The sequence below is a fragment of the Marmota flaviventris genome, chromosome 12 (genome assembly GCF_047511675.1).
Source record: "Marmota flaviventris isolate mMarFla1 chromosome 12, mMarFla1.hap1, whole genome shotgun sequence".
Lineage (NCBI taxonomy): Eukaryota > Metazoa > Chordata > Mammalia > Rodentia > Sciuridae > Marmota > Marmota flaviventris.
Genome location: NC_092509.1, coordinates 39,357,410 through 39,374,279, shown reverse-complemented (window position 1 = coordinate 39,374,279; position 16,870 = coordinate 39,357,410).

The window sequence follows — 16,870 nt, the reverse complement described above, 5'->3', positions numbered from 1 at the left end:
AAGATAAAAATGTAAAGTACAAATACAGCCACCATTTTATAATTTAACCATTCTTTCAGTCTGTAGCCAATCAATGTGCATTTATTGAATCATATGGCAAGTATAGGAGTGAAACTTATTAAATAATTTATCACATAAACCTTCTTTTTATAGAGGAGTAATCATTCCTCTTTTCATTGGATTTTTCCATTTATAAAATTTGAAAAAAAAACATAACATGAAAGATTATTTTGAAATCAGAATAAAGTGGCATTTTCATTATTTTAAAGGTAATTGTCATCTATAACATAGATATCCCTGGACTGTTGACAAAAATCTTCTTTTTCTTTTCTTTTCTCTCTCCCTCCTCCTCCTCCTCCTCCCATTCATCATCATTATCATCATCATCATCATCATCATCATCATCCCCATCCTCCTCCTCCTCCTCCTCCTCCTCCTCCTCCTCCTCCTCCTCCTCTTCCTCCTCCTCCTCCTCCTCCTTCTTATTTTTAATAAATGTGGCAAATATTGCCTAAATTGTGCTCCACTATACTAAGAAAAAAGGAAAGGAATAGTCCTTCAGGATCCAGATACCTAAGAAAAATTTAGAGTTTTTATACTTTGATCGCGCTTTTAAGACATATTTATCTGTTTTTCTTTGCTCTGGCTACACACTGAGAGAGCTTGAAAATTGTTTATTTAAGAGTATGGATTGGTGTTTTTTAGAGTAAAGTATTTCCTTGATTTATAAAGAGTTACTGTGGTCGTTGTAAAGAAAGAAGGAATGAGAGAGGCAGACACGGGCTGGGGAGAGATCTATTGATTTTCAGAGGGTAGGAAGCTCTCAAGGTATACTTAATGAAATCATTCATAAACAATGTTTTTCCTTCCCTTTAAAATTCAAAGTTTTTGTTGGTTGCTGATGGCTTTCCTAGCTGGACTCTCCTGATCTTTCACAATTAAAACAAAAACAAAATTTTTGAAAAATATTTTGAAAAATATTCCACATTATTTGAAATGGGGTGCATATTTTTACAATATTTTACCTCCTCCCACCTTCTTCTGTGAATTTGCTCAGACAGTATCATTCAATTTCATAAGGTTTAGATAAAATCAAATCAAAATTTGATTTAAATATCAGAAGAGAATGCATGGTAGGGGCTTTATATTTTCTTTCTGTGTGCCTGTCTTTAGTTCTCTGCAAGTGAGTATTTAATTTTTTTTTCTAATACTGTGGATTGAACCAAGAGTCCCTTTTTATTTTTTGTTTTGAAACAGGGATTCACTCAGTTGCTGAGGCTGGTTTGAATGTGCAATCCTTCTGCCTCAGCCTTCTGAGTTAATGAGATTAACGGCATGCACCACCACAACTGGCTAAATTGATATTTACTAAGCATTTGGGGGTTTTGTTTTGATTTTTTGTGAGGTGCTGGATATGGAACTGAGGACCTTGCACATTCTAGTCAAGTGCACTACCACCGAATTATCTCCCCACAAGGTAGGCTAATTAATGTTTTTTTTTTTTTTTTTTTTTTTTTTTTAAATCAGCTATGTTTATGGGAAGGTAGAAATTCAATGTTTATACTATCAGGTAATAACTAAAGATATTTTATTGTAGAATATTTTATTAAAATTAGTTAATGGAAAGGAGGACTTCAGTGTCCAAAGTGGAAATAGTAATATATCTTTTGGTAAATAATTTAGAAATATTAAATTTATAAAGAATGACTCTTTGCTTAAATGGATCTGCAGATTAGAATTTGACTCATAGCTGAAAGCAGAAGCTATTATTTGTTAAATAATTATTTTATAAAGTAAACTTATTTTAAATAAAGCAACACCAAAACAAAACCAAAGAAAGTTAATAAATTATGTTGATACATCTCAAAGAACTTTCATAGAACAACATTCTTGTGCAAAATTAACCCAGTACAGGAACCACCTCTAAGTCCCATCCCTCCTGCCTCATTTAGTCTTTGTCTCATTCCAAAGCTACATTTTAGCTTCTAATACCATAGATTGGTTTTCCTGTTTTTCATTTTCTCAAAACTTAGGATCAAAGAGTAAATTCTCTTTTGAGGCAGACTTCTTTAACTCAACATTTTATTTACAAAATTTATTCATGTTGTTGTGTATTGTTACAGTTCATTCAATAGCTGTTTCTATCCATGTGTATAGCATAAAAAGAATTTGGCTATCTATTGTCTTATTAACAGATATTTGGGTTTCTGGTTTGGGGTTATGATAACAGTGCTGCAATGATTGTTTTAAACAAGTTTTTGTGACAACAGATGGATTTCTTTAGGGCATAGTCTTCAGAGTAGTCTGGCTGGATCATAGAATGCATGTAGCAGATGTGACCAATAGTTTTCCAAATTTACAATCCTTTCAATATTGTTAATTTCTTTTATTCCACCTCTGAAACAACATATTTCATAAGTTTTTTAAAGTTACCATTCTGATGAGTGTGCAGACATATTACATTTGAATTTGCATGATTCTGACAACTAACTGAGTTGAGCATCTTTGTATATATTCTGAATATTTGCATAGTACATCTTATGGAGTGCCTTTTCTCACTTTAGCCAATATTTTTTTATTACCTATCTTTTAATGAATCATTTAGCTATTCAGAATACATGTATAAAATATTTTCTTATATTCTCTGGCTCATATTTTTATTAACCTAGTAGTACATTTTGATCAACAGAATTTCTCAACATAAATTATTCTAATTTATCAAACTTGTCCTGTGAATTAGGTTTCTAAAATGCCCTGTTTAAGAAGTACTTGGTTATCAAGGGGAAAATGTTAACATTTGTTTAATACTAATTACATGCATTTCTATAGAGCTATGGATTGAATTTAATTTCCTATTAGACTTAACCTGCTAGGATGCTAGCAAGTTCAAACTTGGTCATTTAAATGTTTTCTCACCTTCTGCATGTCATCATATGTAAACTCTGCATTAAGGAGTGGTCCCTGCCCTTTTTCTACAGTAGGTACTGTATTTACATTTGCCACAAATGTTAATAGCTTGTGGTAGAATCCCAAGCTCAGCTGTCTGTCCTTGGGTGCTGCTGCTCAGGAATGAAACTCTCTTCTCATTTTTCTAAGAGATCAATGTCTGCTACCTTGCTCCTAGTCTCCTCTTTAGACTCAGAAAAGCCTAATGCCTCGGATGGAGTTGGCTTCCTCTACTATCAAAGTGCTTTCATACATTTTGAGATAAGGGAGCACCAGCTCTTTCAGTGGGTGTTGAGATATTAAAAAGCATTCCCCTTGGCAGGAACAAAAGGTGAGAAATGAAGGTTGTAACACAACATGTTCCTTAATAATATATGACATTTATAAAAGAGAATTCAAAATATGAAGTCTGAAATTACATTTAAGAATAAAATTAACTATGATATAATATCCATAAGTAGATAATCAATAATATAAAGTTAACTGATCCTTTCAAAAAAGTATTTAATATCATAAAAGTAAAAAAAAATTGATATGCAAGATATAAAACTTAAAATTGGGTTTTCTTATACTCCTACCTATTCATCCTATGAGATATCAGTTTTGAGCAAAACAAACTTTACTTTTAACTTAAAAAAATCTTTCCAAGGTATTTTCACTTGTGCTTTATATAGTTATCAGAAAGATTTTTAATTAGAAGAGAAATGGTATATAATATATATATATATATATATATATATATATATATATATATATATATTGCTGGGAGCCATTAGCCAAGTAGGTATGACAATTTCCTTGCCAGCGTACCCCATGTTGCTGACATTTTGCAGTGACATTGAATGTAGGTGACCTTGCTCAAGGACCAGGGCGGATTAGGGTGTTCCCGGTTTAAGATAATCGGGTTTAGGGCGTTCCCAGTTTAGGTTCCAGGTTTAAGGTTTAAGATTATTCCTGCTGGGAATAGGGCGTATCCTGCTGCCTGAGTTCCCCTTGAGTTCTCACGGGATTCAGACAGTATATTTTGGGAGACAGAAGCCCAGTGGTGGTGGACTTGGGCAGAGAACGTGGATTTCCCCAGAACGTGATTGTAGACGGCTGGTGTGAGTTCGGGAGTAAAGAGTTGCTGTTTGAATCTACAAGCTGTGTGGTGGCTCGTGATTGTGTGCCCAGCCAAACTGCGGCATTTGTGCCCAGCCAGACTGTGGCAATATATATATATATTCATTTCTAAAATTTAACTCCTGTAAGTATTCCTTGACTTTAAAAAAAGCCAGACATCCACAAAATTGCAGGATAGGATGAAGTATTGCCTGATTAGTTAACTCTTCATTTCTTGATCAGATTGAAGTTAGGATCATGAGTAATAGATTACTGTGCTCTTCCTTAGGAGAAAAGAATGAAACTTGACTAAGGCTGTAGTCTCAGTAGGTTAATAGCCTCCTGTTACTCCATATTCTGTATGACTCATGCCTTTAACTGCCTGGGCACTTGCTTGAAAAACTTTTGGTTTTCCTTCCATCCACCCATGACTCAAATCATTTTCTCTCCCCTCCCTGACACCTTATTCCATGATTAATTTTAGAAAATCTCATTAGCTTATTTTAAATAAAATACCATTTTCTAGAAGAATTTGAACTTTCTTGAACTTGATAGAGAAACTGAACTTGATGTGATAAGACACATAAATAGTACATTTAATAGGACAAAAATGAAAATTCAAAAAATATGCAAAGGGGGTGCAACTTTAGGGTGAAAGTATAAAATCATGACATTCTTTGAATTGTCTCTTTCCTTAACTCATTTGTTAATTTCAATAAATAGTGACAGAATTTTTTTCAATAACAGTTTACACTCTGTTTATCACTAAAGAAGAATGCCTTGGATGGCTCCTAAGTCATCACTGGCTATCAACTAACACAGAAAAATGTTAAATATTTTGGTGATTTGTTTGTATGTGATAAGTCATTGGTCTCTTTCTTCATAGCTCCTAAGCCTATGACCTTTTTGTCTCTTTATCCTTCTCCCCTGTTATTATAGACATAAAAAAGAGAATCCTGTTCTCGGAACAGGAAGGATACTGAGCGGTTTTAAATTCCTTCAGTGTTTTAAACAATTTGACATTAAATGCTTGATTTAAATATATATACATGTGAGCATGTATACACACATATACACATGCAGTTATAACACTTAAACAGATGAAAAATATGTGAATTGTGATTATTTCCTTTAACGATTCTCATAAGTATGTCAATGAGTCAGTATACTTTCATTTTTCTTGTATATACCAGTAATAAGATAAAATTTTATCATTGTTCCAAATGGTAGAGCTGTAATACATTATAATAATTAGAATAAAACTCTGGTGATCTTCCATTTTTTTCCTTAAACTTTCAAAACAGTACAAAATCTAGCAAAAATATACACTTAACTTTATTAAAAATTGAATTATATATCCTCATAGCATATCAGAATCAGTTCAGTGGTATACAAATTTATGGATTCACCCATAATTAGTCAGATAAAGTGTTTATAATTAAATTATTTTAGGTTTTTCCAAAAAAATTTAGCTAAGTGGAGATTGTCTTTCATACTCTGCAAGTAAAATAAAATTATATACTATTATTTATGAATGGAAAACACTTAAAGCATTGACATAAACAACCTTTCTCTATGATAAATAGAATAAAATATTTTATCTTTTAAAATATCTTCAATTAACCCCAAGGAAGGATAAAATGGTAGTTTTTATATGATAGCAAACAAAGTAACAAATACAATGTCTCCACAATTGATCTTGGATAGATTTCCACAATTATATTTGTACTCCTCTTTGTATATTCTGGAGGGTAGTTATACTGGCCTCCAGCCATTCCTTGAGAATTCACTTTTTTGTATGTAGAAAATTGCTGTATGAGAAATAATATAGTCTTCCTTCCCTCTTTTCTAGGTATAAATTTTTCATATTCCTTAAGAATAGCCCTAGTCCTATTTTATATGAAAATATTTGAATTTACAGGAGGAGGAAACAGCTTTTGTTATGAACTCCCATAGCACTCTGTGTCTCTGTATTCCAACAATCCTTGTACATTTCATGGAGTTGTGGTCTGGAAAAACTGCAAGAAAGTAATTATGTGATTGATAGAGTGTCATGGACAACAATGATTATAAATTATTATAAATATAAATTTTATATACATATGTATGTATATCTATATATGATATAATATATAAGTATTTATATATATATATATAAACACATATATATATATATGTTTTTATACATATAAGTTTTAATATATAAGTATTTATATATATATATATATATATATATATATATATATATATAAACACATATATATATATATGTGTTTTTATACAACATTATGCTGAGAGTATACTGTGAAAATGAATAAGAAAGAAGTTCTTTAACCTTCTGGGCCTGAATGAAATTGCATTGCTAGAAGCTTGATGCGTGCTCAAGTAAAATTTCCAGGATCTTGCTCTTTCTAGTCTGGGCTGCCACAATGCATTCCCAACTCCTGAAAGCATGCTTATTTTTCTCTACTGAATTGTTATTTCAGGCATCAGAAACATCAGCTCTGTGGCCTATTGTAGATTACTAAGACTCTATCTATCTATCTATCTATCATTTTTTTTTTGTACAAGGGTTGGACCCAGGGACCCTTAACCACCGAACCACATTCCCAACACATTGTTTAAATTTTTTATTTATTTTTGTTTTGAGACAGGTTCTCACTAAGTTGCTTAGGGCTTTGCTAAGTTGATGAGGCTTGCCTTGAATTTGTGATCCTCTTGTCTCAGCCTCCAGAGCTGCTCATTATACTTGTACATCACCACAACAGGCTACAGTACTGTCTTCTCAATGCTTGTATAGCCCCCTCCAAATTCATGTATGTTACAACCTAATAATCAGTGTCATGATATTAGACATGTGTGATTAGAAGATTTGAAAAAGTTTTCAGCAGGGACTCCATTTTGTGATCTAGACTCCATTATGTATTACAGTGAACACGCTATGAACTTGCTGATATGCTGAAAGAAAGTTATTTGCTAAAACTTATAATTAATGTAAGATTATATAAACTAAAGTTTTTTTCCTAGAATAATAATAGAGTCTAAGCTGCTTTATGCTATACCAATGAGCTCTAGAGGTAAATGTGTCTTCCAGTCATAATTCTTGACAAGCAACACACTTAAACTTGATTTTGCCTTTAATAGAACCACCTAAACTTCTGTTTTCTGCTGGAACCTGTGCTCCCTGAGTTGCAATTCTAAGACACCAAGTAAATGCCTTTTTTGTATCACGGATCTTCTGAGCCCTTTTGGATGATAGAGGTCATTAGGTGATGAGGGCAAGTCCCTCATGAATAGGCTTAACACTCTGCTTAAAAAGACACATAGAGCTGTCTTGTCTCCTTCTGCCACATGAACACACAGGGAGAAGATGCACAAGCCCTCACCAGACTCCAAATCTGCCAGCACTCTGATGGTGTGTGGTTTTGCAGCCTCAAGAACTGTGAGGAATAAATTTCTGATGTTTGGAAGCAGTTTACTTTATGGTATTTTGTTATAGCCACATGAATTGATTAGAATAGGCAATAACTATATCAATATTTGTTATAAATGGACTTTTAAAAAAGTTCATGATACTTTACAAAGACTCAGACTATTTTATGTTTTCGCTTCTATAGAGTTATAGTTGTTAGTTCTTAGTGGAGAGTTTCAACAATTGTCTGTGTAGGACAAATTCATGTTGGGGGAAAAAACAAGGAAAAAGAATCAGATATTCAGAGAAGTAATTAAGAATTATTTGAATTTTCTATACACACTGATTAAAATTTTAAAATAATTCTTCTCTGTTCTTTTATATTTCCCATAGAAATATGCAAAAGTCCCTAACTTTTGTGTATGCCTCTCTACAACTGAGACCCTCCGTATTTTCCAAAAAATAATAAAAATGGTATAACTAAAACTATGTCATTTATTAAACATAGATAATTGTGCTTGAGGAATAATAGAATTATAAAATTGACTGTTACAAAATATTTTAAAGACTAATATCAAAAATTCATAAATAAAATACAACTTAATGATTAATTTTGAAGAAAAGAAACCAGTACAGGAGGATTTGTTGACAACAGAGGATTTAAAACATCAACAACCTAAGTATACACAAAACAACAAAATGATTTGCCACCTACCACTATTTTGAAATACAAATTGATCTCACAGAAGCAAAAGAAGCTAGAAAAACAATAAAGTCTTAATACCGGAAAAAAAACAGTGAACGTGCAAATTGCTATCTTACAAATCACACATTAATACTTTTTGAAATAATAAAACACACATTAACAGGATATTTGTGAACATTTTGAGAATAGACTCCTGAGCTGCATACAAGGTGAGTGATTAAAAAAAAGATTAAAAAAAAAAAAAAAAACCTTGTTAAAAAAAAAGCTGTCACATAAAGAGAAGATATTCATTTAATGGAAAAAATAAATGAAGTAAACAAATAAATGAAATATACTATTGGATATTTACTACACAATTTCTCCCCAGGGTTACAAAATATACTCTTTTTAAATGTGTTCTGTTTCCACAGGTGAATGAGGTTGACTCCCAGTTTTTAGAAATACAATTTTCAGATTGGGATTTCTTAGTTCAGAGTTAATAATACTAATGAAAACTCATAAAAGTGACTTTAAACATACTTGGAACCATACCAGAACAGAAAAACACTCACTAAATGTTAGTTGTTTTTATTGTTCCACATAAGTCTCATAGTCTCAGATTCCCTTTTACTGAGGGAAAACTATCCAATATAAATCCTGTACTCATGTCTTATCAATTCCATTTCTTTCCTATTTCATTCTCGACTTAGTTTCCTCTTTTATCTTTTGTCTGAAATATTATAGCCTAATAACTCTACCTCAACATATTATTCCTATGGGAGTGACACATCTAAAATAGAATTGTCATGATTGGACTTCATGATTATTTATCTGGGTTGTTAAAAGGTTAGGCAGAGAAGAAGTAGGACACTCAGGTTTCTAGTGTCAATGAGTTGAAGGAGGTAAGAAATTACAGTACCTACAGGTAAAAATATTTAATCTGTGGTTGAATATATATATTTAAACTTCAAGTTAAAATTCTAGACTGGCGATGCAGACTTCGAAGTGGCCCAGATTTATAACACCTATATTTTCATGCTTTTCTCAATTTTTAGTAAACTAATATTTCTTAAATAAAGAGACTGTGTCTTTTATTCTTCATGTTCTCAGCTCTTAGCAGAAATTAGAGTATTATCCAGGAAAGATTTAATAAGTAAATTAATATTCTTATCTGAAAATTGATGTTTTTATTATGTAAAATTATTTCTATTTTGTATAAAATGATGTTTTAACAAAATATAACTTTGTTTTTCAGTAGAGCTTCAGGAAATGAGAAAAGAATACTCAACATTAAAAAAAACTATACAGAGATAAGTAAGAAATAAAGGGCAAAGGTAAATGTTTCCAAAACTGATCCATTTATTCATCTATGTTATTTTAAATTACTCAGAAATTTTAAATTACACACAGAAATTCAGAATGAAATATATGTACTAGCAAGTGATAGAAAAATGAATAGTTGATTTTTTTCAGCTTTAATCCTCCCATCCTGAGATTGTCTTGCTTTCGTTTCCTCTTTATTAAAGGCCAGGCATTCAATAGAGCATTCTGCCTATATCAAGTAGCACCAAATAAAAACAGTCCAAATCAGGCCAGGAACTTTTTCTCTACAGATCAAGTTCAAGTCAAAGATTTGTCTGAAATATATATACCTTTCAATTACATAATCTTGTAATTGCCACAATTATTTTGAGTTATAACACATTTCACACACAAAAAAGAGACTTTCAAAACATATACACCTTATTAAATTTAATAATTAGCCACCCACGATTGCATTGATTAGTCAGATTTTCACACTTTTCATATGTAGAGATCAAGACATATAATGGAAAAAATGTGCTCTAGTGCTGCACAGGCAAGGAAAAGAATGGAGAAAGATATAAAGGTATTTTTATCGAGCAATTAAAGATGGATTTGGTTTAATTGGTTTGTTGTTGTCATTAGCAGATTTTTAGATTTTTAAATTAACTTTTCCATTAACATGTAATAACAAATGAAGTAGAATAGTGACTCTTGAATTCATTTTAAGTTTCCCAATAGTAGGAGAAATCTAGATGCCTTGAGTTCCCTTGAAGCAAGGGCTGTGTGTACAACTTTTCCTGGAATTGTGGCTCTTTGATTAATGTCCTTAGTAAAAGAGCAAAGCCTGGCACATGGAATGTGATCAATAGAATATTTGTTAAGTGATGTGAAAGTCTTATTACTTATTACTGCATAGAACTAGCTTAGAGATAATTTTGCAGTCATACACAGGAACTAAAGAATTGATGATAATACATAAAATTTATAACACAAAGGTATTGAAGTAAAAGAAACCGAGAAAATCAACTTTGTTTTAAAGTGATTGTCATTCAAGTCTGTGACATTGAATATACTTGCTAATACAAGGAATGCAATACAGAAAGTGTACAAAACATGACATTTATTTAAAACTGACTTTTCCCTTCAAATAAGAAAGGATAATAAGATACCCAATAACATATTGATGGTTGAATAAATGGCATTTGAATATTGGAAAACCAAACATCGTACACATCTCAATTAAGAGAGGCTGGGGATATAACTCAATGGTAGAGCACTTGGCCTATCAAGGCCCCAATTTGATCCCAAAACTGAAAAATGCAAAAACAAAACAAACAAACAACACTTCAAGCGAGGCACATTTTATAACACCACACCAGCACTCTTCAAATATGTCGAGGTTGTTAAAAACAAGCAAAATCTGATAAATGTCACAGTCCAAAGGAGAGTAAACAGACATGATAATTAAATATCATGTGATATCCTGAATAGGATCTTTGAAAGCAGAATATTAGACATATATGAAAGAACTAGGACTAAAATATCATCTTTAGTTAATAATAGTGTATTTATACTGGTTCACTATTTGTAACAAATTACCAATCACATTACACTAATGTATATTAGCTTACTTACACAATACCATGTTAATAGTTGGGGAAATTGGGTAAGGGAGATGAGAACTATCTGGACTAATATAACAATTTTTCTGTGAATGTAAAATTATCCTAAATTAAAGTTATTTAACCTCATCCCCGCACCCCTCACCCCAAAAAAGAAAGAAAAATTGGAAAACCATACTAATTTGAGCACAAATTTTTTTGACAATTTTGTCTCAAATTTGACAGGTAAGGTTTGCCAAGAGTCAGTAGTACATGAGAGTGACTTCATGTCTTTCTGTCAACTAAAACTTGATATTCAAAAATTTTCTTGATAACTACACCATTATTATGAGGGCTATGGAATTGATAAAATCATTGTTAGAATTCTATTTTACAAACTTAGTAGGAAATCACTTCTAATTTAAGCTTTTTGAAATAAAATTAGTAATTTTCAATTTAGCCACTTTCTTAGTTATTATTTAACTCTAAATTACATTATATTTCTCTAAAATTCCAAATCTACCTCCCAATATGCACATATGTTCTAATTAAATGATCTGAAATAAGTGATGAGCCCTAAAAGTATCTCTCAAAGAATCACTTTGTGAAAATTTTGTTTAGAAGAAATATTGCTTTGATTTAAAAAGTCCTCCTGAGGTAACTTCATTGAGAAACAATGCTTATTCCATTATATATGTTTTCAGCACTTATTTCCTGGAAGCAGTTGAAAATAACCTCTTTGCATAGAGATGGTAAGTACTGATATTTTAATGAATAATGAATTAGAAACACCAATTTTTCAATTTAAAATCAGAGGATTCAGTATTTTTATTATAGTAAAGTACACATAACAAAATTTACTGTGTAACTGTACAGTTCAGGTGTATTCAGTATGTTCTTATTGTTACGCATGCATCATCAACATCCATCTCCAGAATTTTTTTCATCTTGCAAAACTGAAACTTTATACCCTTTAAAAATAAATTCCTATTTCATTTTGCCCTTAAGTCCTGATACCTATTATTCTACATTCTGGTCCTGTGATTTAGATTGCTATAAGTGATTCATGTAAGTGAAAAGCATACACTAATCATCTTTTGTGATTCGATTATTTCACTTAGAATAATGTTGTCAAGTTTCATCCATGCTGTAGGACATTTTATAATTTTCTTCTTTATGTAAGTATTAAAATATTATTGGAATGATATGATGTGTCCCCTGGACTTTTCCCCCCTAACGTATCTCAACTTGTAGCATCAATTCAGAAATACAACAAGCCCAAACAAAATAATTGGTGCCCAAAGCCAGCCCTCTACAGTAAATGGGTCAGGAAAGGGCAAGCCAAGCAAGACAGAATACTTTTAGAAAACAACCACTCCAACCAAATACCAAACTATATTACTGGTCCCACATTCAACAACACCAGTAAAGACGTAATGGGGAAACTGAACTTTTACCTTTGCTTGGCAATAATGGGGTATTTCACCCCACTTTGCTTCTTTCTTCCATCTTTGATAAGTTTTATGTCAAGGAAAGTTCAGAAAGCAAACAACCTCATGAAACAATAACATGACCCTTTAATCCTGTGGTGAGGAGTCTGGCCATCATATCCACACTTCTGTAGTGAGGCATCCTAATTACCATTGTTGGGTACCACCAGAAGAAATCTAGTGGGGCTGAGTAAGGATGACTGCAATCCCAGTGGCTGGGGAGGCTGAGGCAGGAGAATTGTGAGTTCAAAGCCAGCTTCAGAAAGTTAGCGAGGTCTTAATTAACTTAGATCCTGTTTCTAAATAAATAAAATACAAAAAAGGGCTGGAGATATGGCTCAGTGGTTAAGTGCCCTTGAGTTAAAATCTCTGTAGCAAAAATAAAAAAAGAATGAATGAATCATATCATATCAAATGGGGAGACAGAACTGCCATCCTTGTCTATCAGAACATGATACCCTGACTCAATTTTCAACAGAGATTGACTGAGGAACCTAAACTTTTACCCTACATGGTCATAAATTTTTAGTGATGATCTCTTCCCTGCCAGAGAAGAATCAGAGGAAGCCAGCTGAAACAGAAGGTATAAATAAGATTGAGACTCCATAGCGTAATGTCCCTAAATGACCTAGTTTGTTTTTAAAATCATATATCAAGAGAAATTTACTTATAATGTTTTTTTTTTTTTTTTGTACCAGGGATTGAACTCAGGGGCAATCAACCACTGAGCCACATTATATATTATTTATAGCCCTATTTTGTATATTATTTATAGATAGGGTATCACTGAGTTGCTTAGCACCTTGCCTTTGCTGAGGTTTGAGATTCTCCTGCCTCAGCCTCCCAAGCCACTGGGATTATAGGCTTGTGGCACTGTACCCAGCTTTACTTATAAATTAAGACACTCAAAACTCTGGAAAAGATCAAGAGATACCAACATCAAATGACACATATGTTAGAACTGACAACAGTTCTAAGGCATCCATAATAAAAACACTTCAATAGCATTATGAAGCATTTGAAATAAATGAAGAAAACATAGAAAGCCTTAGCAAACAAATATAAGACAAAGAAAAAATAAATGAAAACTATGAATTCAAAAATACATTTTTTTAAATTTTTTGGTCCAAAATTAAAAAAAAAAATTAATGGATGCTTTTGAATTTGGATCCAGCATGCTCTTTAGGGCTTTGAAAGCATCCCTTTTTTCTGTAGGGCAAGAAAAATATACTGAAGATTAAACATTTTCTCTCTGATTTTTCAAAGAATTAAAGACACAAAGCAAACTATTGCCCCCAAGTTGGAGAAACATATATGTAGATAGAATCATAAATTCCCAGAACAGAAATTCACCAGCAGACACTGGTCCTTGAGGAACCAGTACTGGCATAAGAACTGTATTTGATTAATTATGAGAGCAGAGCGTAGGCAAGTTCAAGATTTAAAAATTCCACTGGGGTCCAGTATCAGTGAGGTTTGTTTCCAGGAGTCCTATCAGTTTTTCACAATGAAGATTGGTGAAAAATGCACCTGCTTCTATCAAGGTAAGGTGGAAAAGAGATATTCTGAAATATGCTCACGGATTTATGTTTTTGAAAGGACAGAACCCTGACTCCAACTTCAGAACCAGTCTCCAACAGGTTAGTAATATGTTAAACATGTTGGAATTATCAGACCTGGAATTTAAAAGCAGAACTAATAAGTTAAGAACTCTGATAAAAAAGGTGAATGACATGGAAGAACACATGTAAGGAAATAAAGAAATTCCAAGATAGAATAAACATGTATCAAAAATAAATTATATAAATTGAAAAAAAATCAGAAATGAAAAATTGATTCATCAATAGCATGGGCACACACAAAGAAAATAATCTGTCAAAATGAAATCAAAGAAAAAAATGTGAGAATGACACAATTTCATATCCCAGAACTGTAGGACATTTACAAAAGCATAGCATGCATGTAATAGCAATGACAGAAGGAGAGAAAGAAGAGGAGGAGGAGGAGGAGGAAGAGAGGAGAAGGAGAAATGAAGAAAAGTACGAAATGACTGAATCAATAATGAATGAAAACATTCCTAAATTAATTCCAGATATTAAATCACAAATTCTGGAAGAAAAGGAAACTCTAAACGAGTATAAATACTACGAAATCTATACCTACACATATCATGTTACACCTGCAAACAAACAAACAGACAAACAAACAAAAACAATGGAAATCTTTAATGTAGACAGAATAAGGAAAATGTAAAAAAAAAAAAAAAAAACGCAAAAAACTAACACACTCTCAGAGAATCAAGGATAAGAATTACATTGAAGTTCTTTTCAGGACACATACAAGAAAATGTGGGATCAAATATTTAAAGAATCAAGTAGAAAAAAATTCTCTAACCTAGGATTCTATATCCAATAAAGTTATACCTTAGAAGTGAGGGAGAAATAAAGAATCCTACAAAGAAAAGTTGAAGAAACCCTTCCTGGCAAGAAATGTTAAAAGAAATCCTTCAAAAAGAAGGGTATTATATAATTCAAAAATGCAGGTCTGCATAAAGCAAGAGCATTAGAAAAAATATAATTTTTATTATTCCTAGTTGCTAAGAGCCAAGTATATGATGCATGGCATTTTTGGTCGAAAGGTGACGCCAGCTAGCCATTGAGATGATATGATTATGTTAAGATTTCATTCATATGGATATTGGACTCCTGCTGTTCACCTAGGCCGGCTATGGGACTCCTGGAGAGTTCCCATTGGTTGGGGAAGTACAGTAGGAGGGAGTTCCGGGGGAGGAGCTCTCTCGGCGGTCCAGAGGAGGCCGCTGGTGTGGAAAAAATCTTCCCGGGCGGTACCGGACATTGGCGGCAGTTTCAAAAAATAAACTTTGTTCCTGCTTGAGTGGCTCGTGATTTTGTGCCCAGCCAGACTGTGGCAACTGGTGGCCCGCACGGGGAACGCCTGAAGTTTGGAGGTGAGTAAAATTGCTCGCCCCTGAGGGAAGGCAACAAAATGGGTGACCATTTCAAAAAACAATGTGTTCTCGTTTTGATTTATCTTGTTTTTGTTTCAAGTTGCCTATCCCTAGAATTTTCTCAGGCAAACTGGGAAAATTGGTTGGCTCAAGGTTTGAAGTTGTTCGGCCCTGAGAAAGAGAAAATTGATACAACTATTCTTTGTTCGGTTTTTGTTTCATTCTGTTTCGGTTTTGTTTTATGCTATCTTATTGGGTTGCGTTACCTTTATAGTAGATTAGAAACTAGTAAAAAACAAACCGAAAGACTGTTAAGTAAATTGTTAGAGGTCCAGACTATGGTAGAAAACATGTTAGGTCAAGCGAAAGAGAAGGTCTCTCAAGCTAGTCAGACAGAGGAAGATTTGAAGAAAGAAAGCTTAGAGGAAAAACAACCATCAGGCGGGGAATTACAACAGGAGGCTGCTACTAACCCCGTTCTATCACCAGAGGGCGTAATTCAACCAACAGCTCCATCTACAGCTGAGCGGCCCTCAACTCCTGTAGTTGATGGACGGAATCCTGAGGCAGGACCCCAAAGATTAGCATGCCCTGTACTTGAGCAGGCAGGAGGGCAACGAATTCACCGTGCTTTAGATTTCAAAACAGTGAAGCAATTAAAGGAGGCTGTAACAACCTACGGGCCGCAAGCACCCTTCACTGTGAGCATGGTCGAATCCATTACCAACTTAGACATGACGCCAGCAGATTGGGCTAACATGTGTCAATCTGTGCTAAATGGAGGACAATATTTGTTATGGAAGGTTGCCAATGAGGAATTTTGCATGGAGACAGCTAGGCGAAATGCAACAGCCGGTTACCCTCAAAGAAATCTAGAGATGTTATTAGGAAAAGGACCTTATGAGGGTCAACGGCAACAAATTGAATATGATCCTGGCGTATACGCACAAATTGCTGCAGACGCAGTTAGGGCATGGAAAACTTTACAGGGGCATGGAGATTTACAAGGACAATTATCTAAGGTAATACAAGGAGCTAATGAACCTTACGTTGAATTTGTAGATAGGCTTATTCAGACAGCATCTAGAGTATTTGGAGATACAGAACAGGCAATGCCATTTATAAAACAACTGGCTTATGACCAAGCAAATCGTTGCTGCAGAGAGGTCATCAGACCATGGAAACATGAAGATTTAAACACATATATTAAATTATGTAGAGACATTAAAGAACAAGGGCAAGTCTTAGCAGCAGTACAACAGGCTTTAGATGCCAGGCCAAAAACATGCTATAATTGTGATCAAACAGGACATTTTAAAAGGAGTTGCCCCATAGGAGGAGGGTTTAACAAGGCTAGGTATC